Source organism: Bison bison, unplaced genomic scaffold, assembly GCF_000754665.1.
Source record: "Bison bison bison isolate TAMUID 2011002044 unplaced genomic scaffold, Bison_UMD1.0 scf7180017864215, whole genome shotgun sequence".
In the NCBI taxonomy this organism is placed as follows: domain Eukaryota; kingdom Metazoa; phylum Chordata; class Mammalia; order Artiodactyla; family Bovidae; genus Bison; species Bison bison.
Window position 1 is genome coordinate 6,409,464 of NW_011494787.1, and position 23,789 is coordinate 6,433,252.

Consider the following 23,789-nt stretch of genomic DNA (forward strand, 5'->3'; position numbering starts at 1 on the left):
ATTCGAAAAAAAAAAAAAAAAAAAAAAACCAAAAAACCGGGAGGTTGAAAGAATCATATTCAGTAATGAGTATTGCTTGTTCTGTCGTACAATTTTCTCACATGTGCTGCGGAAGAAGCCCTATTTCCCACATGCATGAGCTTCACATTGGCGCAGGTATTAATGGGCAAACATGTGAAGGTTGAATTTATTTATTTTTCAATGAATGAATGAAACTGCAATGTGGGAGATTTTTAAAAGAGAATCAAGAGACTGCTGGGGCTGGGAAAGAAATTGGCCACGTAGAAGGGGAAAATTCAGTCGATTGTGCACCAGCTGGTCCGAGGAGAGGGTGGATGGACCACGCCCCTAGGAGCTTTGAGCACCGACGGGATGGGAAAGACCAGCGGAGAATTACCTGTTGGAAATCAGGTCTCTTCTCCCCTTCCTTTGCATCTTTCCTAGAATTGTAGTGACCAAAGACGGACTAACATTCCGGATTATAAGCATGGTGACTCATTTTCATCAGGAAAAGGGACACATAGAAGATTAGCAAGAAGCAGAGCCCCCTCCCTCTCTCCCACACTGCTCCCACTGCTCAGGTTTTCCTTCCATTTTCAAATTGCTCACTTATTTCGTGAAAGACAGATTAGAAACTTGATTGGGGTACGGGTGGGGAGGAATGACTAGGACGGTATTCCGCAGCAACCGACAGTGCCGCGGCATCCGCCAAAAGGCGCTTTCCAACATTGATGGGAACACCTCTGAGGGATTTTGGCGAAGGTTAAGGAGGAAAATGGATGTGGGATTTGGGTGAGTGTGTGCTTGTACGTGTGTGTGCGTCTTCCTGGGAGGGGAGGATGTCTTGGGCAAAAGAGCCCTTTGCACATTGACTGCCTTATGGGTGGGGTGCAAGATACAGGATTTGGGCATTATTTCTGTGCAGGTATTGGATAGGGGGGTCAATTTGTAATATACCTGGCGAATCCGAAGAGAGTGGAGAGGTGGGGAAGAACCTGGCTGCCAGCTTTGCACTTTTAGCCAGCGCCCTGGAAGAGGGGCGCGGAGGGGGGGTGGGGCGGGGAGGGACGAGGTAGTGAGGATGAAGGAGAAGGAAGAGGAAGGGGAAGGGAGACTGAGCAGAATCTCAGAGCAGTGGGTGGAGAGGGTGGAGAGGCCGGGGGCAAAACTAAATAAATAAATAGGTAGATAGATATTAATAGATAGATGATAGATAAAGTAGCAGGCACCTGTGGTTATGCGTGTGGTTTGTGTAAGGATGTTTGGGGAAGGCGAAGAGTCTTACATGTGCCACTTCGCTAAACTGCTCTAGGATTCCAGAGACTGATGCTTCCGTTCGCTCATTTTTCAAACCTGCACGTTTCCTCTCCTTATCTTCCTTCATTCTAATACATAAATGCAGTAGATACAGGTGGCTGGGCTAAGCACACTGTCAAGAAAATGTTCTGAAGTTGCCTTCCTGATGAGCTGCAGAAATAAAATTTAGGAAGGCAGAGCCTTAAGAAAATTAATGCTAGTCATTAAAAAAAAGCTTAAATTTGGGGAAAGAAAAAATATGCTGGTTTACAACTTTTTGTCACCTTATGTATACACATACATGTGTATACACACATGCCCCCTCTGACAAAGGAAACCAACCATGATATTTTGAAAGGGAATTGAGGCTAAAGAAATTCCCTTCCCCAAAGGGGACAGCTGCCTTCACCTGGGTCCTCTCACTGACAGCCCCAAGCATTCACTAGGATGTGTGCAAAGTGATGAAACTGAAGCAGTGTGTTTCGGGAGTTGTAGAAATTCATATGTGAATGTGTACAGTGTCCGCATACTTCACATAGGACAGTCATGCATGAGCCCTGTATGGTTTCCATATGCCGGCATGCGTTTTAGCATAATTCATATTCAAGAGAGAAAATTGAAAGGTATAGAAATAGTCCTCTTTTGCCCATATGTTTTATACATGTGCACTTCTGTGTGAAATGGTCCTGTCCCCTACTCACCATTGCTGTGTATCACTCACATAAGTCAGTATTTAGGATGCCATTAAATCAGATGGGAGGAAATGGTGTATTCAGGGTGTGGGCTCACACTGCACTGACTGGCATTTCTATAGCTTGAGTACTTAGTCTCACACAGGTTTTGTGCTTGAGGGTGAAATGATCCTATATCATTTATGACAGACTCCGATTGTATTTATCTTTCTTCTGCCATCTATTTACCATCCTAGTGCTTAACAGGGAATAAAACAAGGGCAAAATCCTGCAAAGGTCTAAACTCTGCCACACCCATGAAATCCAGCATAAACGTGGGAGGGGGCTGGGGGCTGCACTTCCTTCCTCTTCCACTTGAGCTGCATAAAGAAGCAGTCCAGGATTTCCGAGTTGTAATACATTGCCTATGGCTGCGAAGAAAGCATAAATGATCTTTATTAGCCTCTAATTACCACTATAGATTATTATAGCAGGAAGAAGAGAATGAGAGTGGGGTGGAGAGAAGTAGATGATAAAGGAGGGGTTAAAATAGAAATAAAATAAAAGGATCCCTGAGATTTTATTGGCTTATGATTTTCAAATGTCTTGGGGCTAACTTTAAATAGCTTAATTACCATGCATTCTGCAGATGATGAAAAACTTGCAAGATGTGATCTGTGTCCACAAAGCAATAGAACTGCGAGGTGTTTCTTTTATTGAAAAATAAAGACTTTAATTTGTAACTGAAGTATAAAGAATACCAATACAAGCAAGAAGCCTTCTAGCCCCCACCACTCAACACCACCAACATCTGCATTTTTCTGCATATGGCAGATAATTCTTAGTGTGATCTGTGGTTCAGAATTCCAACCTGGTTGTGTCTTTCCCTTGCAATGCTTGAAAGGTGTGGAAGGATGCTGCCTGGTTGCTTGGTGCAGACGATTCCTTCTAGTGATAAATTGAATTCCTCCTAAATTTCACCGAGCCACACCCAGTGTCACCAGGGACTAAGAGGATTAATTAAATGGAGGCATTCTACTTAATATAGTTGAAACTGTTCAGTTTTTCTTTCAATGGTGATTTCTACCACACATTTCCAAATTTAAACAGAAGAAGAAATCATTTAAAGGGCATTTTTTTCTACCAAATTGTCTAGACTTGCAGAGAATCTTAGAGAATTAATGGTGTATCTAGAAATGCATTAATATCTGGTGAATCTATAATTCCTTCTAGCCCATGCCAGGGTGCAGATACAATGATCCCTGCTCTCTCATGCTGACAGTCTATAACCCTGGTACCCTCTTTCTCCACCCATGTTGATGCAATTGGGTTAAGAAAATGTAGGGTTAATTTTCTCTCTTGCTGAGCTGGCATAACTACACAAACCTTTCATGTTTTATGCTAAAGGGCAGCACTCCTGTTCACTGAGAAGGAGAGTGGCTCCAGGTCTCCTTTTCCTCCGTCATAGTGAAATTGTCAGTGTTAAGCCTGGGGCTGATTAATCTACATACTTCAGTTTTACCTGGCACCATAAGGAAAAGGGCGGGGGTGTCCTTGCATTAGTGGTAGGCAGATATATTAACCAAATGTTCTCCTTGTTTATACTGATAAAGTAAGAAAAGTCTAGAACTTCCTCTAATATTAAAGGGACATTTCAAAGGGTGCACATACTTAGGTCATCTCAAGAGAAGATACAATATTTAAATAATTACTTCCCTATTAGCTGTCATAGAGGCATTCAGGCAACCAAGTGTGTCTGTTGTCAATCAAAGAAGTGATTGTGGGCAGGAATTCTCCTTTCTGAATTTCTGAAGTATGGTCTGGTTGCCCCTGCACCACTGTACTGATTTTCAGAACATTCTCTTTAGTGTTGGGAAGAGCACTGTGCTGAGAGCCCTCAGTTTATACCACTTTCTGATTCTGTGGTCTCGAATGAATCATATAATCTTTGGCTTCAATTTCCTCCTGTAGGATGGAGACTAAAAACCAAAAAATGAAAACAAACAAAAGTCCTTCCATGCTTACTTTAAAAGTTTCTGTGAGGATCAAGCAAAATTGATATGAAAACAAAGATCGATACAAATAAAAGAAACTTTTCTCTCTGAGGTTTGCAACATGAGGCTTGGCTTAGAAATTGCCCGCCTTTCAGGACTGTCAAGCGCCTGCTACACTTCCGTTTCCTGTTGGAGAAGTAGTTGCTTCTGTTCATCCTTGATTCCTCCTCTTCATCACTCCCCATTCACTATCCCATTTTTTAATAGAGGGCTTCTGTTCCCGTAATTCCACTAAAACGAGTTCTGAAAGAGATACTACATCCAGTGACTGTCTTTTAGTTTGCATCTCATTTGCTGTCTCTTTGGTATTTTATATTGTTGTCCATGCCTCTTCCTGAAACTATCTCCTCATTTGGCCCTATCATATCCTTCCTCTTTCTCCTCCTTCTCACATAGGTCCTTTTCTGTTCTTTGCTGGCTTTGTTCATTCTCTCCCTCCCCAAATATCAATTATATGCTAATTATTTATCTTGATCTCTTTCTCTTATTCTACACACTAATTTCTAGGTGGTCTCACTCACCTCCAGAGTTGTAAATACCTGTGTGATTTCCAAATCTGTAAACTAGATCTCTCTCCTGAGCTCTGATCCATAGACATCTCTGTCAATATTTCAGAGATGCCCATGCTCATGATGAATAAAGCCAAACTCAGTGTCTCCCATTTTGTACCACTTAGTCTTCCTCCAAATTCCCACCCTTATTGCTGTAACACCATCTATCCAGCTTCCAAACTCTAGAAAAATGGTATTGATTCTAAAACTATGATTTTCTTTCAGTCCCCAAATCTAGTTATGAAATTCTTAGATCCTCATTAAAAAGATTTTGAATTCATCCTCTGCTTTTTCACTTGCACCACAAATAACCTAGTTCTGACTTTCATTACCTCCTATCTGGACAAAGACAATAACTTCTTATCTGGACTCCCTACCTCCTCCATCTTGCTCTCCTTCCATTCTTGTAAATAACACTGCTCTTATCTTTACCTAACACAAATCTGATCAGATTATTTCCTTCCTGACAATCTTCTAATGGTTCTGTATTAATGGTAAGCTAAATACAAACTCTTCAGCGCTGATGGAATGATCTAGTCTTGACTATCTTTCCAGTACTGTCTTCAAATACCTCTTCTCTCAACCGATGCCACATCAATATTTCAGGCCTTGGTGTCTTTGCTCTATGCCTAGAAAATTTCCATTCCCTCCGCAAAAGTTAGCTTTTTTAAGCCATTCTTGACCTCCCTTGTATTGTTTTCTTCTACCTTCTTTGTGACCATGCTATAGTCTGTATAATCACTATTATACCCCTTGTTACACTATATAGCATTGGTTTTTTCCACATACTGGTGTCCATACTGTGAGCTGCTTAAGGGAAATGGTGAAACCTTGATCATTCTTCTATCTCCAGTGCCTACCACAATGCTTGGCACATAATGTAATGGATTTTAACTGTGGATAATCTGTTTGTTAAATGAATACAGAACTCGTTTTACAGTCTTTCCATGAGTTGTGGTGTATATAAATGGATGGAACCTCTACTAGATTTTTTAAAGATCTATTGGCACCAAAGTTTGAAGTGGAACTAAACATTATTGATTCCTGTTAATAATCAACAGACATGAAAACCATTGCTTTTTAATGAAAGCAGATACAGAATGCAAAATGAGCCCATGTAGACTATGTTTCTCCCAACTATCGTGACTAGTACCATCGGCAAACCGCTCTTTGATGTCTCCTCCCCACCACTCAACACACTAGCCCCACCCTCTGAGGTTAGCAGAGTCCCAGGTTATGCACACACTTATCTTGGATCTTCTCAGGCCCTTCCTTTTGGGCCCCAGTTGCTTACACATGTTGCTCTGCTCCACAACTATTCCAAATAGACCATGACTCAATCCCTCACTAGCCTTCGTTATTTCATTGATCACACAAACTTAAAAAAAAATGTGTGTACTCTGGCCTATGCTCAGAGGCCCACATCCAAGAATTAATTTTAGTTACATTTGGGTTTGTTATCTTCCCACTGAACTAGCCACATAATAATATTCTGCAAAGAGAAATCTTGCATGAAGGTAAAGGGAGATTGAATGGTAAGTAGTCCCTCAAATGTCCGTTGAATGAATGAGAATCAGATAAAGTTTATCTTTCTTAGCTTCGAATAGGGTAAAGGAATTTGGATTCTGGGGCAGGCCTATGGTGGCCAGGATGAGGCACACTGTGAATACAGCTTTACCTGAAAATACTCTTTGCCAGACCCTCAGTAGTGGATTTTTCCTGACTTAATTAGCATGGCCTTGAGAACAGTAAGACCAGATGATCTATCAGTGAAGCTGAATAGTGCTTCCCAGTCTCCACACCCTCTTGCTCACGGCTCTCGATGTTTTCCTTTCAGCTTTCCTTTTTTTCTCTCCTCCCCTCATGTTCAAGTGGAGTTTTTCTAATTAAGTAATGCCAGCTCACATTTAGTGGACAAGGCCAAAATATGAGAGTTTTAAGAAAAAGTATGTCCCTTCCAACTTTCCAAATAGGTGTTTTAGACAACACAGGTACGTTAAGCTATATCTGGCACATAGTAGCTTATCAATAAAAAATATTTATTGAGGGAATAAAAGTAGGGAGGGAGAGATCCTCGTGATGGGCCCTGAGGGGATATGTTATGATACAGAAGACCATAGCCTATGTACCTACTGAGAACTGGCTACGTGTATATGCACACTCAGTTCTACTGATCCTCCTCTCAAGGTGTGTATGTGTGTGTGTTTAGTCACCCAGTCATCTGACTCTTTGCAACCCTTTGGATGGTAGCCCATCAGGTTACTCTCCATGGGATTTTTCAGGCAAGAATACTGGAGTGGGTTGCCATTTTCCTCCTCCAGGGAGCTTCCTGATCCAGGGGTTGAACCTGCGTTTCCTGTGTCTCCTGCATTGGTAGGCAGATTCTGTATCAGCTGAGCCATCAGGGAAGCCCTGACCTCAAGGTGGTGGTGGTCAAAGTTACAATTCTGTCACCGTTCTGCTCAGAGTAGAGTGACACCCTTGCAGTGAGTTTAGATTGTACAATGGGAGCATGACCCTCTAGATTCCCTATCCTTAGTTATTTACAGATCTTATTTTCTTAGATGTTGTGTGTTTAATGTCCTGTTTCATGTCTTTGTAGTGGAATAAACCCTACCCTGGGTTCTAGACCCGGCTCTGCCAATTGCTTGTCCTGTGACCTTGGGTAAGTAACATCATCTTTCTGAGCCTCAGTTTATCCATCTATATAAGTGGGCAAGTAAAAAGAATACTCCAAATCCAGACCTGCCTTTTCTACTAAGTTGGTGTGAGGCTCAAATAAAGTCCTAAAAATAAAAGTGTTTTGTAAACAATGTGTTTTTCAAGTGCAAAGTATTATTAATTGAGGAATTCCACATATTGAAACCTAAAGTACTCATGGTTCAATGTAAAGGAGTACTCTTGCTCTCTATAGAATATACACACATTTTCAGTTTTCACTCCTCCTCTCCTGTTCTCTAAAGAGTAAGCATACCATGCTAATGGGTGGGAGCATGTGCTTGCATGCTAAGTCACATCAGTTGTGTCCAACTTTTTGGGACCCTATAGACTGTAGCCCTCCAGGCTCCTCTGTCCATGGGATTCTGCAGGCAAAAATATTGGAATGGGTTGCCATGGTCTTCTCCAGGGGAATCTTCCCAACCCAGGGATCGAACCCACATGTCTTATGTCTCCTGCATTGGAAGGTCAATTCTTTACCATTGGCGCCACCTGGAAAACCCTCGGGTGGATAGGAACGTAGCATATTTCTATCATTTCCTTTGAAAACTTCAGTGAGAGAAGTTAAATAAGCAGATGTTCAAATTGTCATGCAACACCAAGGATTGGTTAAAAGACATTTTTCTTTTTATCCTCTATTTTTCTTTTTGTCTTTTTCTGTTTTAGTCTGTTCTTCACATTTAGATTTCTCGTCTCCATTTGCTAAACTGGCTGCTTCTCCCCATCCTCGTCCCCACCCCCACATCACTTCCAAACTGTGTTCTCAGCACTAAGATTACCAGGCATGCTGTGCTCACATCAATCACTGGAGGGCCCAGTCAAGCAGAAGAGTGGAGAGGAAATGTGGGGCTGATTGGGAGACTAAAAATGAGGATGCAGCCTGGTTGGGGACAGCACTGTGGAAAGGTGATCACCTAAGTACAGTCTTCAAACAACCTCAGGGTGCCTCAGCATCAGGAATTAACCTTGATCAGAAGTGATGCACAATCCTTGAACCTTTGCCAACTCATCTCTAACACCATAAATAATCCAAACTCTCAGGACCTCTACAAAGAATCTTTCAGTTCTCCTGTGTCCCCTGGTTAATTGGGAAAAGTTACCTATTTAATAATACAAAATTTATCCAATTCTGATACAAGCAATAAACTTTTACAACCCGAAGGATCTGATTTCTTAATGTATGGTTAATATTTTAAAAATATTTTTAAGTATAACAACTGGATCAAGTTTGTCCAAGAGATTTGTTTATCCTAGAAGCCAAAAGTTTAAGCCAAAAGTTTAGAAAAATTAATATCATGGATATTTTGAAAAATATTTTTATAAAGGGAGATTATTTAGAGTTTAGAAAGATATACTAATTAGAAATTTTGGGAAAAGCAGGACTTCCCTTGTGGATCAGACAGTAAAGAATCTGCCTGCAATATGGGAGACCTGGGTTTGATCCATGGGTCAGGAAGATCCCCTGGAGAAGGAAATGACAACCCACTCCAGTAATCTTGCTGGGAGAATCCCCAAGGACAGAGAAGCCTGGCAAGCTACAGTCCATGGAATTGCAAAGAGTTGGACACAACTGAGTGGCTAAGCACAGAGGGAAGCAATTTTTTTTTTTTTAATTTGGAGTATATTTATAGTTGGTTAATGATCACCTTTAATCTTTCACTCTACCTTCCTTTCTCTGTCCTCTCTCTGTCTCTGTGTATATGTGTGTGAGTGTGTATGTGTTTTTCTCTCTCTCTCTCCCTGTCTCTATCCACACACTCACACATATGTACTTGTGTTATTTATACGTCCTTTGATTGGGTATAACTAACAGACACCACCTTTAGTGGTCTAGAAAAGGAATCTATTGAAAGGAAACTAGATGTCACAATTAAGAAAGCTGAAAAGCCAAGCTTATGGGAACCAAAGTAGATCTGGAAACTTCAATATAAGGAATTCACAGACTTTCTTTCTGGAGCCCTGCATTTAAAAGATTTGGTTACTAATAACCCCAGCTTCTCTGCCTTTCAATTAAAAATTTTAGCTGAGAGATAGAAATATATCTCTGTACATACACATATACAAAGAGCAATAAAAAGGAGATAGAGAATATGAGAGAAAGAATGAGATTGAATAAACCTGATTGGTCCTTCTCAGCTCAGCTAGTTATCAGTAGACCATTCATCTCTGACTGGAGGAAGAGCTAGATCATGTGTTTTAGACAATTTCTGGAAACACATACCTGTGGATCTAGGGAGAGACTAAATTGGCTGAGAAAGAGTCTCCAGTATATATACCTGTATGTCCATAATAGGAACGGAGAAGGCAATGACACCCCACTCCAGTACTCTTGCCTGGGAAATCCCATGGACGGAGGGGCCTGGTAGGCTACAGTCCATGGGGCCGCTAAGAGTCGGACACAACTGAGCGACTTCACTTTCACTTTTCACTTTCATGCATTGGAGAAGGAAATGGCAACCCACTCCAGTGTTCTTGCCTGGAGAATCCCAGGGACAGAGGAGCCTGGTGGGCTTCCGTCTATGGGGTCGCACAGAGTCGGACACGACTGATGCGACTTAGCAGCAGCAGCCGTAATAGGAAAGCTCAGCCAATTAGGAGTGATTTACCTCAAAAGTGGTAGATCACTATTTTTCCTTTGGCTGTTTTAATTTTGCCTATATTAGATTCTTGTTATTGGTAGGGTTGTCATCACTGATGACTCTGAAAGGAAGCAGTAACCACACAAATAACTGATCTCAAGAGCTCTCATACCTAACAGAGAAAGGATAGGGCACATCTCCATACCTAGAGTTAACAAGCGCTAGGCCTTCACTCTTTTCCAGGAGTTAAACTCTGGCAGGTACCCCCTGACTAAAAGGAATATCAGCTGCCATATATTCTTGCTAATTTGGCATGGTGGAACTTTGATCTATGTTTTCCGTTGGGTTTATGGGATTCATTTCTGTGAAAGGATTGGGCGATAATGAGTATAAAACATCTCCCTTGAATTTATATCAAAGAAATGCTACTCCTTGATATTAGTCATTTCATTTTGAATGTCCTTGAATTAATTCCAGCTGTAATCATCATATTTATCTATTTTTAGCAAATTGACACTTTCTAAAATATTGAGCTGTTGTCTCCATATGCACCAGTTTGCTCTAAATGGAGAATTTTGGTAATTAGCTTTCATCTATTTGTAATCTCAGTTCCAATAACTATTCAGAATGTTATTTTTAAATGAAAACTTGAAAGACCCTAATGTCTTCCCATTAATGACCATATGTAAGAGCTAGATGAGGCAGGGCAAAAATAAACGAAATGATCTCCAAAGGTTAAGCAAACTCAGGAATTGGCTGCTTTTCTAAATGGCTTCAGAACCTCTTAGTCAGCACAACCAGCCTAGGAACTAGCTTAAAGTAGGAGCTGTTAACATGCAAATCCTCTTCCCTCTCCTACTTTGCTTTTTGTTCAGAAACCAATTTACCAGTTTGGAGTATAAACTGAAAAGTAAAAGCTCTTCTTAATCACCAAACTAGATCCTCAACAGCTATTCCAAGAGAGGCATTCCATAGTTCTACTCAAGCTTCAGTACAGGTGATTGTCTCTGATATGTACCTGCCCTCTCCCCCCAAAAAATTAAGGCAGGATCTCTTTAAAGAGAAATTATTAGTTTCTAAATAATTAACTTGCAATTAGATTTCTAGATACATATTGTATTGATGGCAACCCACTTTGGCTATCCAGACTCTTACAGAGTTCTAATGGGGGATAGGAAAAAGTATTGAGTATTTTTTTTATTTTTATTTTTAGAGAGTAACTTCTTTTTTTTTAAATTTTATTTTATTTTTAAACTTTACATAATTGTATTAGTTTTGCCAAATATCAAAATGAATCCATCACAGGTATACATGTGCTCCCCATCCTGAACCCTCCTCCCTCCTCCCTCCCCATACCATCCCTCTGGGTCATCCCAGTGCACTAGCCCCAAGCATCCAGTATTGTGCATTGAACCTGGACTGGCATCTCGTTTCATACATGATATTTTACATGTTTCAATGCCATTCTCCCAAATCTTCCCACCCTCTCCCTCTCCCACAGAGTCCATAAGACTGTTCCATACATCAGTATTGAGTATTTTTACCAGGGGCTTCCCTGGTAGCTCAGTGGTATAGAATCTGCTTGCAATACAGGAGATCTGAGTTCAATTCCTGGGTCGGGTAGATCCCCAGGAAGCGGAAATGGCAATCCACTCCAATATTCTTGCCTGGGAAATCCCATGGACAGAGGGTCCTGGCAGTCTGTGTTCCGTGGTGTCGCAAAAGAGTGAGACAAGACATAGCGACTAAACAACAGCAATGTTTAGGGTGAACATTGCATTTCAAAGCTGATTTTCTTGATATCTTTATTTGTGAGATGTAAAGGAATAGTGAGACTTTATAATTATCTGTTGTAAACATCCTGCATTTCATCTTCAGCTAGGCATTTGGGCCATTTATCTTCCACAGCTTTATTGGATTAATATTTCTAAAAACTTCTAAGATTTTCAAAAGGAAGGAGAGAATATTATCTCATTTAAAAAATACTGGCTGTTTCTTTAGACAAATCTGAGTCGGGGGGGGTGAGTTATTCAAATTTTTTTTCTTAAGAGTAAGCACCATTTGCAATCTTCCCTTAATGATTGCATCTCAAGGACTTATTTACTTCAATGAAAGAGAAAGTGATTCTGTTTTCTTTATCATCCTGGAAAGCTATTCAGGAGAAATCAGGTTGGTATTTAGGATTCATTTGAATAAATCATTCTTGCTAATTTAAAACCTGTGTTCCTCATGACTTTGATTGCCTTTGATTGAGAACACAGAGTGATACCTTTTGATCACTCAGTCAGATTTGTGCTTCATACTGATGGACAGCTAACTGGAGAGCTGTACAGAAAACAGCAACAAGATCTAGTTTCTTGCATAGTTTCTTCCACCTTGAACTTCATACCTTACCCCTTTGGAGCAAAACCAGGATAGAAGAGGAAATGAAGAGGACTCTTCTTGAAAAGGGAAGAGGAGTTACAAAATAGAATTACTGTTTGGAACTGGGCCATTGCCCTCTAGTGAAAACTGTCAAGGGAACATTAAAGGCCACAGATGGCTCAGACTTCACTTCTGAACATCATCTGGAAGATACAGTGAATCCAAGAATAAGAGTGTTTAGGAAAGAATCCAAGAAGTTTGGACACTAGTATACTAAGTATACTTGAGCAAAAAAACATCAGTTTTTATCCTCACTTAAGTGAAAAGAAACTTAATTCTTAGCTTAAAAAAAAGACTATATCTTTCCTGTAGGCTCTATAATTCTTCTATGTTCTCATTGTAGTGGCACTAGAAACTGATTGAATCATATATATATATATATATAAAAATATATATATATAAACTGAAGTTTGTTTTACTAAATATGTCTTATCAAAATTGTTATTTTTATCATACTTGGGTATATTGTAAAAATCCACTCATAAAGGACCAAAATTATGAGAACAGGAAAGTCAATAGAAAAATTAAATTTCCCATAATCTAAGATTTCCAGATACTAAAAACATTATTATTTTTCTTTATCTTTTTGTTATTACCTCAGAAAGTGTCTTGTTAAGCTAATTATCTTTTCCCTAGACTAGACCCCTGACTCCCGTACTCTTGCAATATCTTTTTGGAGAGACATCAGACATATGAGTCAGTCATCAAACTCATAATATGGAAGTAACTGATTACTCTTCCTTCCCTCATAAAAGCCACACTATCAGTTACCAAATTCTATTTGCAGTATTTTGTACATCTGTCTTTTCCTTCTTCTGCCAGCCTTTCTCAACCAGAGTTTTAGAATAGAACCAAGCCTTAACACCCCTTAATGCCCTAGAGTTCCTAATTGTACATAATGAATTAATCTCCTTCCGATACATCTAGCCCATACTAGTTACACACCATCCTTGGCAGAATGGAGAAACACTCAAATCATTTTTTATGTGTCTGTGGTTCAGATGAGAAACCCCAGGTAAGAAAAGCTGGATGGATAATCACCAAAATTTCTTGCTTTTTTGGCATCACCTTTGCATACTCTCTGATGGTTAATCTTACTTTTTACTCCCCTTTTTCTCAAAATTTCAATGGTTGTTCTTTGTTTAGAGCATTAATTTTAATTTATTTATTTATGATTGGTTTTCATGGCTTCTCAGAATCTGGTACCAATCTTCTAATCTTGCCTTACCTCCTATTGGCTCTGCCATGGACTTGGATTGTGAATTTAAACAAATTTAATGTCTCTGGGCTATCATTTTCCTCTACATAAAATAAGAATACTGAACAAAATTGTCTCTAAGACTTTCCAGCTCATGAAATAACAAGTTCTATAGCAAAACTCCTCCTCCACTTTGGCGCTTTGTCTCAGCTGGCCGGACTGAGTATGAATGTAAACATTCGTGGCCCTATACTTTTGTTCATTATAATTTCCTCAACTTGAAATACGCCCTTTGTGCCTAGGTCAGTTTCACCCACCCTTTGAGGCCTAAGGAAAGAGTTATTTCATTTGTGAAGGCTTCTTTGATGGCCAGTGACTTCTTCCCCGCTTAGATCTTCAGTAACATATACTACCTATCCTGTTTTTTCAGCATTCATTAAACAAAGTCCTACTTGATTATCCATTAGTATGTACCTGAACTTCCCACACTAGTCTGCAAACTCTTTGAAAATAAGGTATGGAGTTCAGAACCTGGCTCAAGATACACGTTTGAGTGTTTCTGGGGGAATGTACAAGACAAAGTAATGGATCTGTAAGTTTTCAGAAAGATAAGTAAAGCTATCTTGTATGACCTCTCTGGGACATTTAAAACCACAAAACATACCTTCTTATTTATTTTCTTGGCTTCCATACTACTTATTTCTGCTGTGTTTTCTCTTCTCTATCCTTAGTTTCACATTCTTTTGTTTTCCCCTTGGCTCCCCCTTCTCTATCAACCCTTGAAATGTTGTTATGTAGGTTTTGTCCTTCTTCTTGGGCTTCCCTGGTGGCTCAACAGTAAAGACTCTGCCTCAATGCAGGAAACCTGGGTTCGATCCCTGGGTCAGAAAGATCCCCTGGAGGAGGGCATGGAAGCCCACTCTAGTACTCTTGCCTAGAGAATCCCATGGACAGAGGAGCCTGGCAGGCTGCAGTCCATAGAGTCGCACAGAATTGTACATGACTCAGGTGACTAAGCAGCAGCAGCACAGTCCTTCTTGCATGTTCTCATTTGACAGAAGCTCCAAGAATAATCCATGCCTACAACTCCTACATGGCTCAGTTCAGTTCAGTTCAGTCGCTCAGTCGTGTCCGACTCTTTGCAACTCCATGAATTGCAGCACCCCAGGCCTCCCTGTCCATCACCAACTCCCGGAGTTCACTCAAACTCATGTCCATCGAGTCAGTGATGCCATCCAGCCATCTCATCCTCTGTCGTCCCCTTCTCTTCCTGCCCCCAATCCCTCCCAGCATCAGTGTCTTTTCCAATGAGTCAACTCTTCGCATGAGGCGGCCAAAGTATTGGAGTTTCAGCTTCAGCATCAGTCCTTCCAGTGAACACCCAGGACTGATCTCCTTTAGGATGGACTGGTTGGATCTCCTTGCAGTCTAAGTGACTCTCAAGAGTCTTCTCCAACACCACAGTTCAAAAGCATCAATTCTTCAGCGCTCAGCCTTCTTCACAGTCCAACTCTCACATCCATAATGACCACTGGAAAAACCATAGCCTTGACTAGATGGACCTTTGTTGGCAAAGTAATATCTCTGCTTTTGAATATGCTATCTAGGTTGGTCATAACTTTCCTTCCAAGGAGTAAGCATCTTTTCATTTCATGGCTGGAATCACCATCTGCAGTGATTTTGGAGCCCAGAAAAATAAAGTCTGACACTGTTTCCACTGTTTCTCCATCTATTTCCCATGAAGTGATGGGACTGGATGCCATGATCGTCGTTTTCTGAATGTTGAGCTTTAAGCTAACTTTTTCACTCTCCTCTTTCACTCTCATCAAGAAGCTTTTCAGTTCCTCTTCACTTTCTGCCATAAGGGTGGTGTCATCTGCATATCTGAGGTTATTGACATTTCTCCTGGCAATCTTGATTCCAGCTTGTGTTTCTTCCAGTCCAGCGTTTCACATGATGTACTCTACATATAAGTTAAATAAGCAGGGTGACAATATACAGCCTTGACATACTCCTTTTCCTATTTGGAACCAGTCTGTTGTTCCATGTCCAGTTCTAACTGTTGCTTCTTGACCTGCATATAGGTTTCTCAAGAGGCAGGTCAGGTGGTCTGGTATTCCCATGTCTTTCAGAATTTTCCACAGTTTGTGGTGATCCACACAGTCAAAGGCTTTGGCATAGTCAATAAAGCAGAAATAGATATTTTTCTGGAGCTCTCTTCCTTTTTCCATGACTGCTGCTGCTGCTAAGTCACTTCAGTCATGTCCGACTCTGTGCAACCCCATAGACGGCAGCCCACCAGACTCCTCCATCCCTGGGATTCTCCAGGCAAGAACACTGGAGTGGATTGCCATTTCCTTCTCCAATGCATGAAAGTGAAAAGTGAAAGTGAAGTCGCTCAGTCGTGTCCGACTCTTAGCTAATGGGGTTCAACTTCTCCAGGGTCTTTAGCCACATCTACTTCCTGGACTTTAGAGCTTTGTATCCAACTGTCCACTAGAAATCTTATTCTGATGACCATCAGGAGCCCAGTCTCCACACGTCCTAAAACTAAGTCTTCATCTTTTGGTCCCAAATCTCTTCCCCATTCTCATTCAGTCATCAAAATGGAAATGGAATCCTGACTCATTCCCCAAATCTCCCTTTTATGTTTAGATGCTACTACTTTTTATAGTTTTCATAGGTAAAAAACAAACAAAATAGCTGTTTATTCTTCCTTTGCCATTGCCCTCTACCTCAAAACATCTTATCTCTGACCCCTTTTTTTCATTTCTACTATCATCTCTAACCCAGTTGTCACTCATGAAAACTAACACAATGGCCTCCCCTTCTAATCTGCTATCTTTCATTCTCAACCCCTTACAATCATTCTCTCTTCAGTAGAAACAGTGGTATTTTAAAAAAGTGTTTATCAGGTTATGTGTTTCCACAATTTAAAAATCTTTAATGCTTCCTATTCCACATAGAACCAAAACCAAACTCATTACCAAGGCCTATGAAAGTCTACACGATCCAGGACCTCCTCCTCCCCTGAATTCTTCTTAGAAACATACCATTCTTGCTTACCAAGTCTAGTGGCCTCCTTTTAGTTTTTAAAATCCACAAAGCACATTCCCTCTTCAAAGCCTTTGCATGTTTCACTGTCTCTACCCAGAAAGCTCTTTCTCTGACTCTTGAAAGACCTTTTGTGACAAATCCCTCTGAATGGTGTCCAGGTCACTTTCTAATATATTGCCCCACTTCTATTTTCTTTAAGGATTGTGTGTAACCTGTTTTTTAAAAAATTTACTGGCTAATTTTCTGGTCCCTGTCTATATCCTCAAACTTCAAAATCCACTCCTCTTCATATCCCACACCAGGTCTTTCCTGGTGGCCCAGTCAGTAAAGAGTCTGCCTGCAATGCAGGAGACCCAGGTTCAATCCCTGGGTCAGGAAAATCCTCTGGAGAAGGAAATAGCAACACACTCCAGTATTCTTCCCTGGAAAATCCCAGGAACAGAGGAGCCTGTAGGGCTACAGTCCATGGGGTCACAGAAAGTCAGACTTGACTAACTAACACTCATATCCCACACTCCATTGTAATTGTTCAGTTTCATGAAACAACTCATGTTACTTCATTCTTTATTCCTCTCTAAACACTATTCCTTTTTGCTAGAATGTCTTGCTTTCCTTTTTTTCTAGATGCCACATTTCTCATGTATTTCCACAATGTGGCTACAGTCATTACCTTCTTTGTGGAGACTTCTTGATCCTCCAGATAGATACGTGTTTACCATTGTTGTATCTAGTACCTGCCTATACACCATTCCACAGACTTTATTATAAATATTCACTTATGTGTCTGTCCCTTTTGCTATACTAGAAGCTCCACATTATAGGCTCCCATTAAATAGAAGTTGAGTCAATGAAGCCCACGCCAAGGACCAAATATCAGTGTCTAATGAGTCAAAATTTGGTTAGTCTAAGGCAAACATTGCCCACTTCCCACCAATTAATCATGGAACGTGCCCACTCTGGCACACTTTATAATTAGGCACCTGATAGATATCTCACACAGAGCTAAGATCGCACGGATTTGGATTTCACCCAAGTGGTGCCAGCTGGTTGCTTCAGCAAGTAACAGTCCTCATGTTGTGGAGAGATACTTCAACATGGAAAGATAGCCATGCTGGATGCTATAAACTTCTTATGATTCGAGCTAAGGATGAGTAGCTGTTTAAAATGATATAGTTTTTTAACCCACTAATATGCCTTCTTCCAGTCTTGGCCTTAAATATTCAACCTTTTAATAATATCTAAAACTGGAGACCTCTGAAACCCCTCCCAGAGGAATCCTGGTGAAATTTCACATCTTTCCTCTTTGTTAATGATGTGACTTGTAGTCTGCATGCATTTACTCTTTTTCCTTTTACTCTCTTTAATTCCAAATTAGAAAAAAATGTGCACGATGATGTTTAATTGTTGTTTTGTCTGGTGCCTGTCTATGTGCTATGGAAGCATCCATCTGTCCGATGTTGTATCTATCCACAAACTGATAAACAAAAGGAAAGATTTTCCTACGGGGGAATGAAACAAATGGCCAGGTAATCACTGAGTTAACAACACCTAACATATGTCTCACACACAAAATTTATGATTCTGACTGGGGAATGGAGCTGAGGAAGAATGGGAATAATCTCCAATGTACTCCGTTTCCTTTTTAAGAAAATAGATGATAATCAAGAAAGGAGAAGAATGATTCATGGTCATTAGGCAGCTAGGTCCCTTTGAACTAAATCTATATAACATGGAGATTAAAAATACTTTTTTTGTCTGGCTGGAAACTTAAAAGCTCTTTTAAATTTCTTTCTTCAGGAAATGATATTCTAAGTTTCAAGCTGCTAACTTGCAAAACAAACTTTGGAAACACTTCTCATTTATAGGTTGGGGTAATGCTTATTCCAAAATCAAATTTGAGGAGGATCAAAAGAATATAATTTTCCTGTTTAGGGAACGGATGAGCATAAGGAAGGCAAGCTGAAGCAGACTTCAGCTGAAAAAAAAATGAGTCACTTTTCTCAGTTGTACATTTTTTATTTCGGTAATTATGTGGGAGGTGAAGAAGATACATGAGTAGTTTGGGTTGCTGAGAAAGTAGATGGAGAAGCAAGTATTCAACCTTGGAGAAGTTGGATTGGTTAGATATGATAGAACTCTGAAAGATGTACCTTACATGGATGGAACCCTTGGAGCCGCTTCTAGAAGAAAATTCATTTTACATCCCGCTAATCTAGCCAAACATTCTTTTGCCACCACTTTCCAGACTTTTGGGCTTCCTTGTGGCTCAGCTGGTAAAGGATCTGCCTGCAATGTGGGAGACATGGGTTCGATCCCTGCGTTGGGAAGATCCCCTGGAGAAGGGAAAGGCTACCCACTCCAGTATTCTGCCCTGAAGAATTCCATGGACTGTATATATAGCCCATGGGGTCACAAAGAGTCGGACACGACTGAGAGACTTTCACTTCACTTCACTTCACTTCCAGGCTTTTCCGTAGGCTGTTTTCTCAGTAGACATTTTAAAGAGTGGAAAACCATTTTCACAGAAAGGTTCTACCTTTCCAATTGTTACATACCCAGAGATGCCACAGTGTCAGGCCAATGTAAATTTTAAGCTGCCAATAACCTTATCATTCTCCAGGAATAGTCAACAAATCTGGGTTGTTTTGATTAAACAAAATTTCAGCCAAATTCTCTGAAACTTTTCCTTGGATTTCAGTAGAGGTTCAACAGGTCAGGCCTAAGTTGATTCAAAAAGATTAGAGAATAGGCTAATTAAACTAGGGGATAACAAGATCTAGTAAGCATTATACGTATAAGCTGTGTGCTGTACTCGGTAGTTCAGTCATGTCCGACTCTGCAACCCCATGGACTGCAGCCCACCAGGCTCCTCTGTCCATGGGATTCTCCAGGCAAGAATACTAGAGTGGGCAGCCTTTCCCTTCTCCAGGGGATCTTCCCAACCCAGAGATTGAATCCAGGTCTCCTGCATTGCAGGTAGATTCCTTACTGACTGAACCACCAGGGAAGCCCAAGAATACTGAAGTGGGTAGCCTATCCCTTCTCCAGGGGATCTTCCCACCCAGGAATCAAACTGGCATCTCCTGATTCTTTACCACCTGAGCTACCAGGGAAGCCCCATACAAGCTATACATATAAGCTTTTATTACCTCCTAACATTAAGTGGTGCTGTCTTCTCCATCTGAAATGTATTCTTTCCTCCATCTGCCAAACTATATTCTGAATCCAAACATTCTGTTGAAACATCACCTTTTTGATAAAATCATGCCAGACCTTTCCTCATTCTCCATCTGAATCCATGCTGTAATCACTGTAGTAACCTCCCTAGTAACTCTTCCTTCCGCATGTTGTCTACCTGTTTGTGTATATGTTGCACATATGTATATGTATAAGCACACACACACCAGACACCCACACACAGAGAAAGAGAGAAAGCACTTATATGTTCTGTACTTGCTGTCCTTTCCTATTTCCCTGGACACTGCTTAAGTTTCGTTCCTGGGTTCACCACTATTTTCGATTTCATAAAGCACTCTACACTGCTTGCTACTAACCACCCTTTTATTTACTCTCCCAAGGAAAAGTTGTCATCCTGTCACTGTATGCCTGATGGTAATAAATATCACTGACTAGTAGGGTTAAGGGATCTTTGTTGATGTTTAGTTGTTCAGTCATGTCTAACCTCCTCTGCGACTCCATGAACTGTAGCCTGCCAGGCTCCTCTGTCCTTGGGATTCTCCAGACAAGAATAATGGAGTGGGTTGCCATTTCCTTCTCCAGGGGATCTTCCCAACCCAGGGCTGAACCCAAGTCTCCTGCTTTGGCAGGTGGATTCTTTACCACTGACCCAGGGAAGCCCTGAAGAGATCTTACAGATTATCTAGTTTGTTTTTTAAATTTCTTTTGAGCCACAGAACTTTTGGTTCCAGATATTTCTCAGAAACCAACACACAAAATAGATAAAAGGTGCTGTTTGGCTAGAGCAGAGTTTGGTGGCCCAGACTTCTGTGTTGTCAGTCCCCTCCTGTCTGCCCTGATGCTCTCTGAGGAAGCCTAGGGAGCAGTTTGGGAAACACTGGTCTACGTGCAATCCTCATAGTGCAGATGTTGGGAAATTAAGGTCATTCAGCTCAGAAAAGGCTGAGATGGAATTTCTTCCTGTGTCAGTGCCACTTGTTTCAGAGGGCTAACAGAAGATTGTCCTTCAATTTCTGCATGTATGAGTCCCTAAACATTCTAAATTTGTGCAATCAGCATTTATGTTGTTTGTAAACGTACAGGATTCTTTAACAAATGAAGACTAAAAGTTTTTCTTTTTCTAACTTTTGATTAATTTAATCTTATTTTTCAATTAGTCTTTTTCATCAGTATTCATTTTAGGAGACAATATTTTCCTCAAATATTATGGTGGTGGTGGTGGTGGTAGTCGTTAAGTTGTGGCCAACTCTTGTGATCCCATGAACTGCAGCCTGCCAGGCTTTTCTGTCCAAGGGATTTCCCAGGCAAGAATACTGGAGTAGGTTGCCATTTCCTTCTCCAGGGGATCTTCCCAACCCAGGGATCGAACCCGTGTCTACTGCATTGCAGGCAGGTTTTTTACTGCTGGACCACAGGAAAGCCCTTCAAATGTTATATGGAAGACATGTATTCATTCAAGAAACATTTTTTTAGCCATCTACTGAATCAGGAATTATGCAGAGTACTGAAAAATGCAGAAATAATTTTCTTTAAAAACACACACACACACACTCTACCCTTAAGCAGCTCACAGTATAATGTGGTAGACTCACTTCAAAGTACATATTCTAGACTGTGCTCTGGATAATTTTATTTATGTTGGACATCTTTTCCTAATTGTTCAGAGCTGTTTTCCGCTATAGGAACAGACCAGTGTTTCTTCTCATGTAGATATGATGGTCCAATCTCCCTTGGAGGCCTGAAGAGTGAGTTTTGTGAGTAAGAGAACATTTAAAGGCATTAAGATTTAAATGCCACAATGCCAAAGGGTTTTAAGGATTAAATGTGCTAATATACATAAAATACTTAGAACTGTACCTGGTATATAGTGAGCACTTAATGTTAGCTGTTGCTTGTTATTGTTGATGTTTCTGATAATGGTGTGGGGTCTCTGTTTAATGAATCATATATCTAAGTATCTTTTGATAGGAATTCTTCAAGGACTAGTTTCTGAATTTTGAGTAGTGTGTGTGTGTGTACATGTGTACAAACATGTCTGAAGTTTATTGAAAATATAGTTGGTTAACTGGGAAATGAAATAATGATGTCACTGGTTTAAATTTTGCATACCTTGTACTCTCAAAAGTTTTTTATATATATATATATACATATATATATATATATATATAGTGTGTGGACTTCCCTGGTCGCTCAGACAGTAAAGGATCTGCCTGCAATGCAGGAGACCCAGGTTAGGTTCCTGGATTTGAAGATCCCAAGGAGAAGGGAATGGCTACTCACTCGAGTTTTCTTGCCTGGATAATTCCACAGACAGAAGAGCCTAGAGTCCATGGGGTTGCAAGTCAGACATGATTGAGCAACTAACACACACACACACACACACACATACATGCATATGTATTGGCTTGGAATCTGAAACTCAGAATTGTAATTATCTTACCTTACAAATGTGGCCAATAAAAAAAGAATAGAAATTTTAGCCCGCTTCACACTTAGAAGGAGGAGAGGCTTATCACTTCCAGGCAACTGGAATGTGAGCATCTCAAGACCTAGACTCAGCCACTCTGAATCTTGAAGGAATGATACAAAGATGCAAAGGCAATGATAAATTATCCTCAGTGATAGTGGTATCTGGGGTCTGGTACGTATGGTGCCTGCAAACTGATGTCCTAACCAGTCAGCAGTTTTGCCTTGACTGTGTTTCCTGGGTCCAGCTTGCTTTCCTTAGTTCCTGCCACTTTTTGAGCCTTGTTCTTTGGCCTTCCCATCAATAATGTGAACTTTGATATTATCTAAATCCAGTCTAGCATGCAAGAGTCTGACTGGCACAATTCTACTCTCAAGAAACCAGACCAAAGATACTAATATTTTTCCTCATATTATGGCAGCAGTCTCAGGGCTTTTGCACTCCTTGTTCCTTCGGCCTGAAATGCTTTGTTCATGCCTATTCTTGTGATTTGCTCCCTTACCTCCTCAGGACTCTGCTCAGATCTCACCTGTGTAAATCTCAAGGAGGCTTTCTCACATCATCCTGTATAAAGAAGAACCCACCCGACACTCTCTTTCTCTCCCATTTTATTTTCTTTCATTTTTCTCTTTAACCCTTGCATCCACCCAAGATATTTATTCTGTATTATTTTCTGACACCAGTGGCGTGTAAACTTCATGAGGGCTCCCTAACTCTTTTAGTTACTGATGTTTCCTGGCACCTAGCTCAGTGGCTGGTACATTGAGATAATCAATAAGCATTTCTTGAATAAATAAATGAATTTAAATTCTGCTCAAATGTAATAATAACAATAAGCTAAAAATGTGCTATGGGTTTTTCAGGAGGCACTAGTGGTAAAGAACCTGCTTGTCAAAGAAGGAGACATAAGAGACTTGGGTTTAATCCCTGGTCAGGAAGATCCCCTGGAGGAGGGCATGGCAACCCATTCCAGTACTCTTGCCTGGAGAATCCCATGGACAGAGGAGCCTGGTGGACTACAGTTTATAGGGTTGCAAAGAGTCAGACACAACTGAAGCTACTTAGCGCGCACACACACAGACGTGCTATAGCTAATACATTCACTCCACCTTCTGCCATGTTCTTCTTGACCTCTGCCCCTTAATCCTGACCTTCAATAGCCCATATATTTCCATCTATCTGTGACAGATATATCACAATACATGTGATAGGGTGGATTTCCTGAGAGCAATGAAGGCAGAATTTGGTCCTGTCTACCACTACGAAATGCTTATTTATCTCTCCTTTTACATTTTAATTGTTTAAATATTTGGGGAGGATTTTCCTGCTGTGGTAAATTTATACTCATTAAATTGTCAAACATGATGGTATTATTTATTTATTTGTCGCAGGCGCTGTAGGGGAAATGCTTGCTGTTGCCACTGGCACCATCTGGCTTTGACTGATTATTGTATTTCACCTGATAGTCTTTGGACAGGACTATCAGGGTGATGAATGGATGAGAGTGGGAGGAGTTCAAACACTGGTTGAGAAAGGATAACAAACCTGTAGCAATAAGTCAGACACCAGGAGGCAT

At 40.6% G+C, this 23,789-nt stretch overlaps 1 protein-coding gene across 1 annotated transcript in view; it reads left to right on the top strand.

Annotated features, from left to right (window-relative positions):
• GAP43 (growth associated protein 43) overlaps positions 1-23,789 on the top strand; it is a 101,767-nt gene that overhangs the window by 637 nt on the left and 77,341 nt on the right. The window lies entirely within an intron of this gene.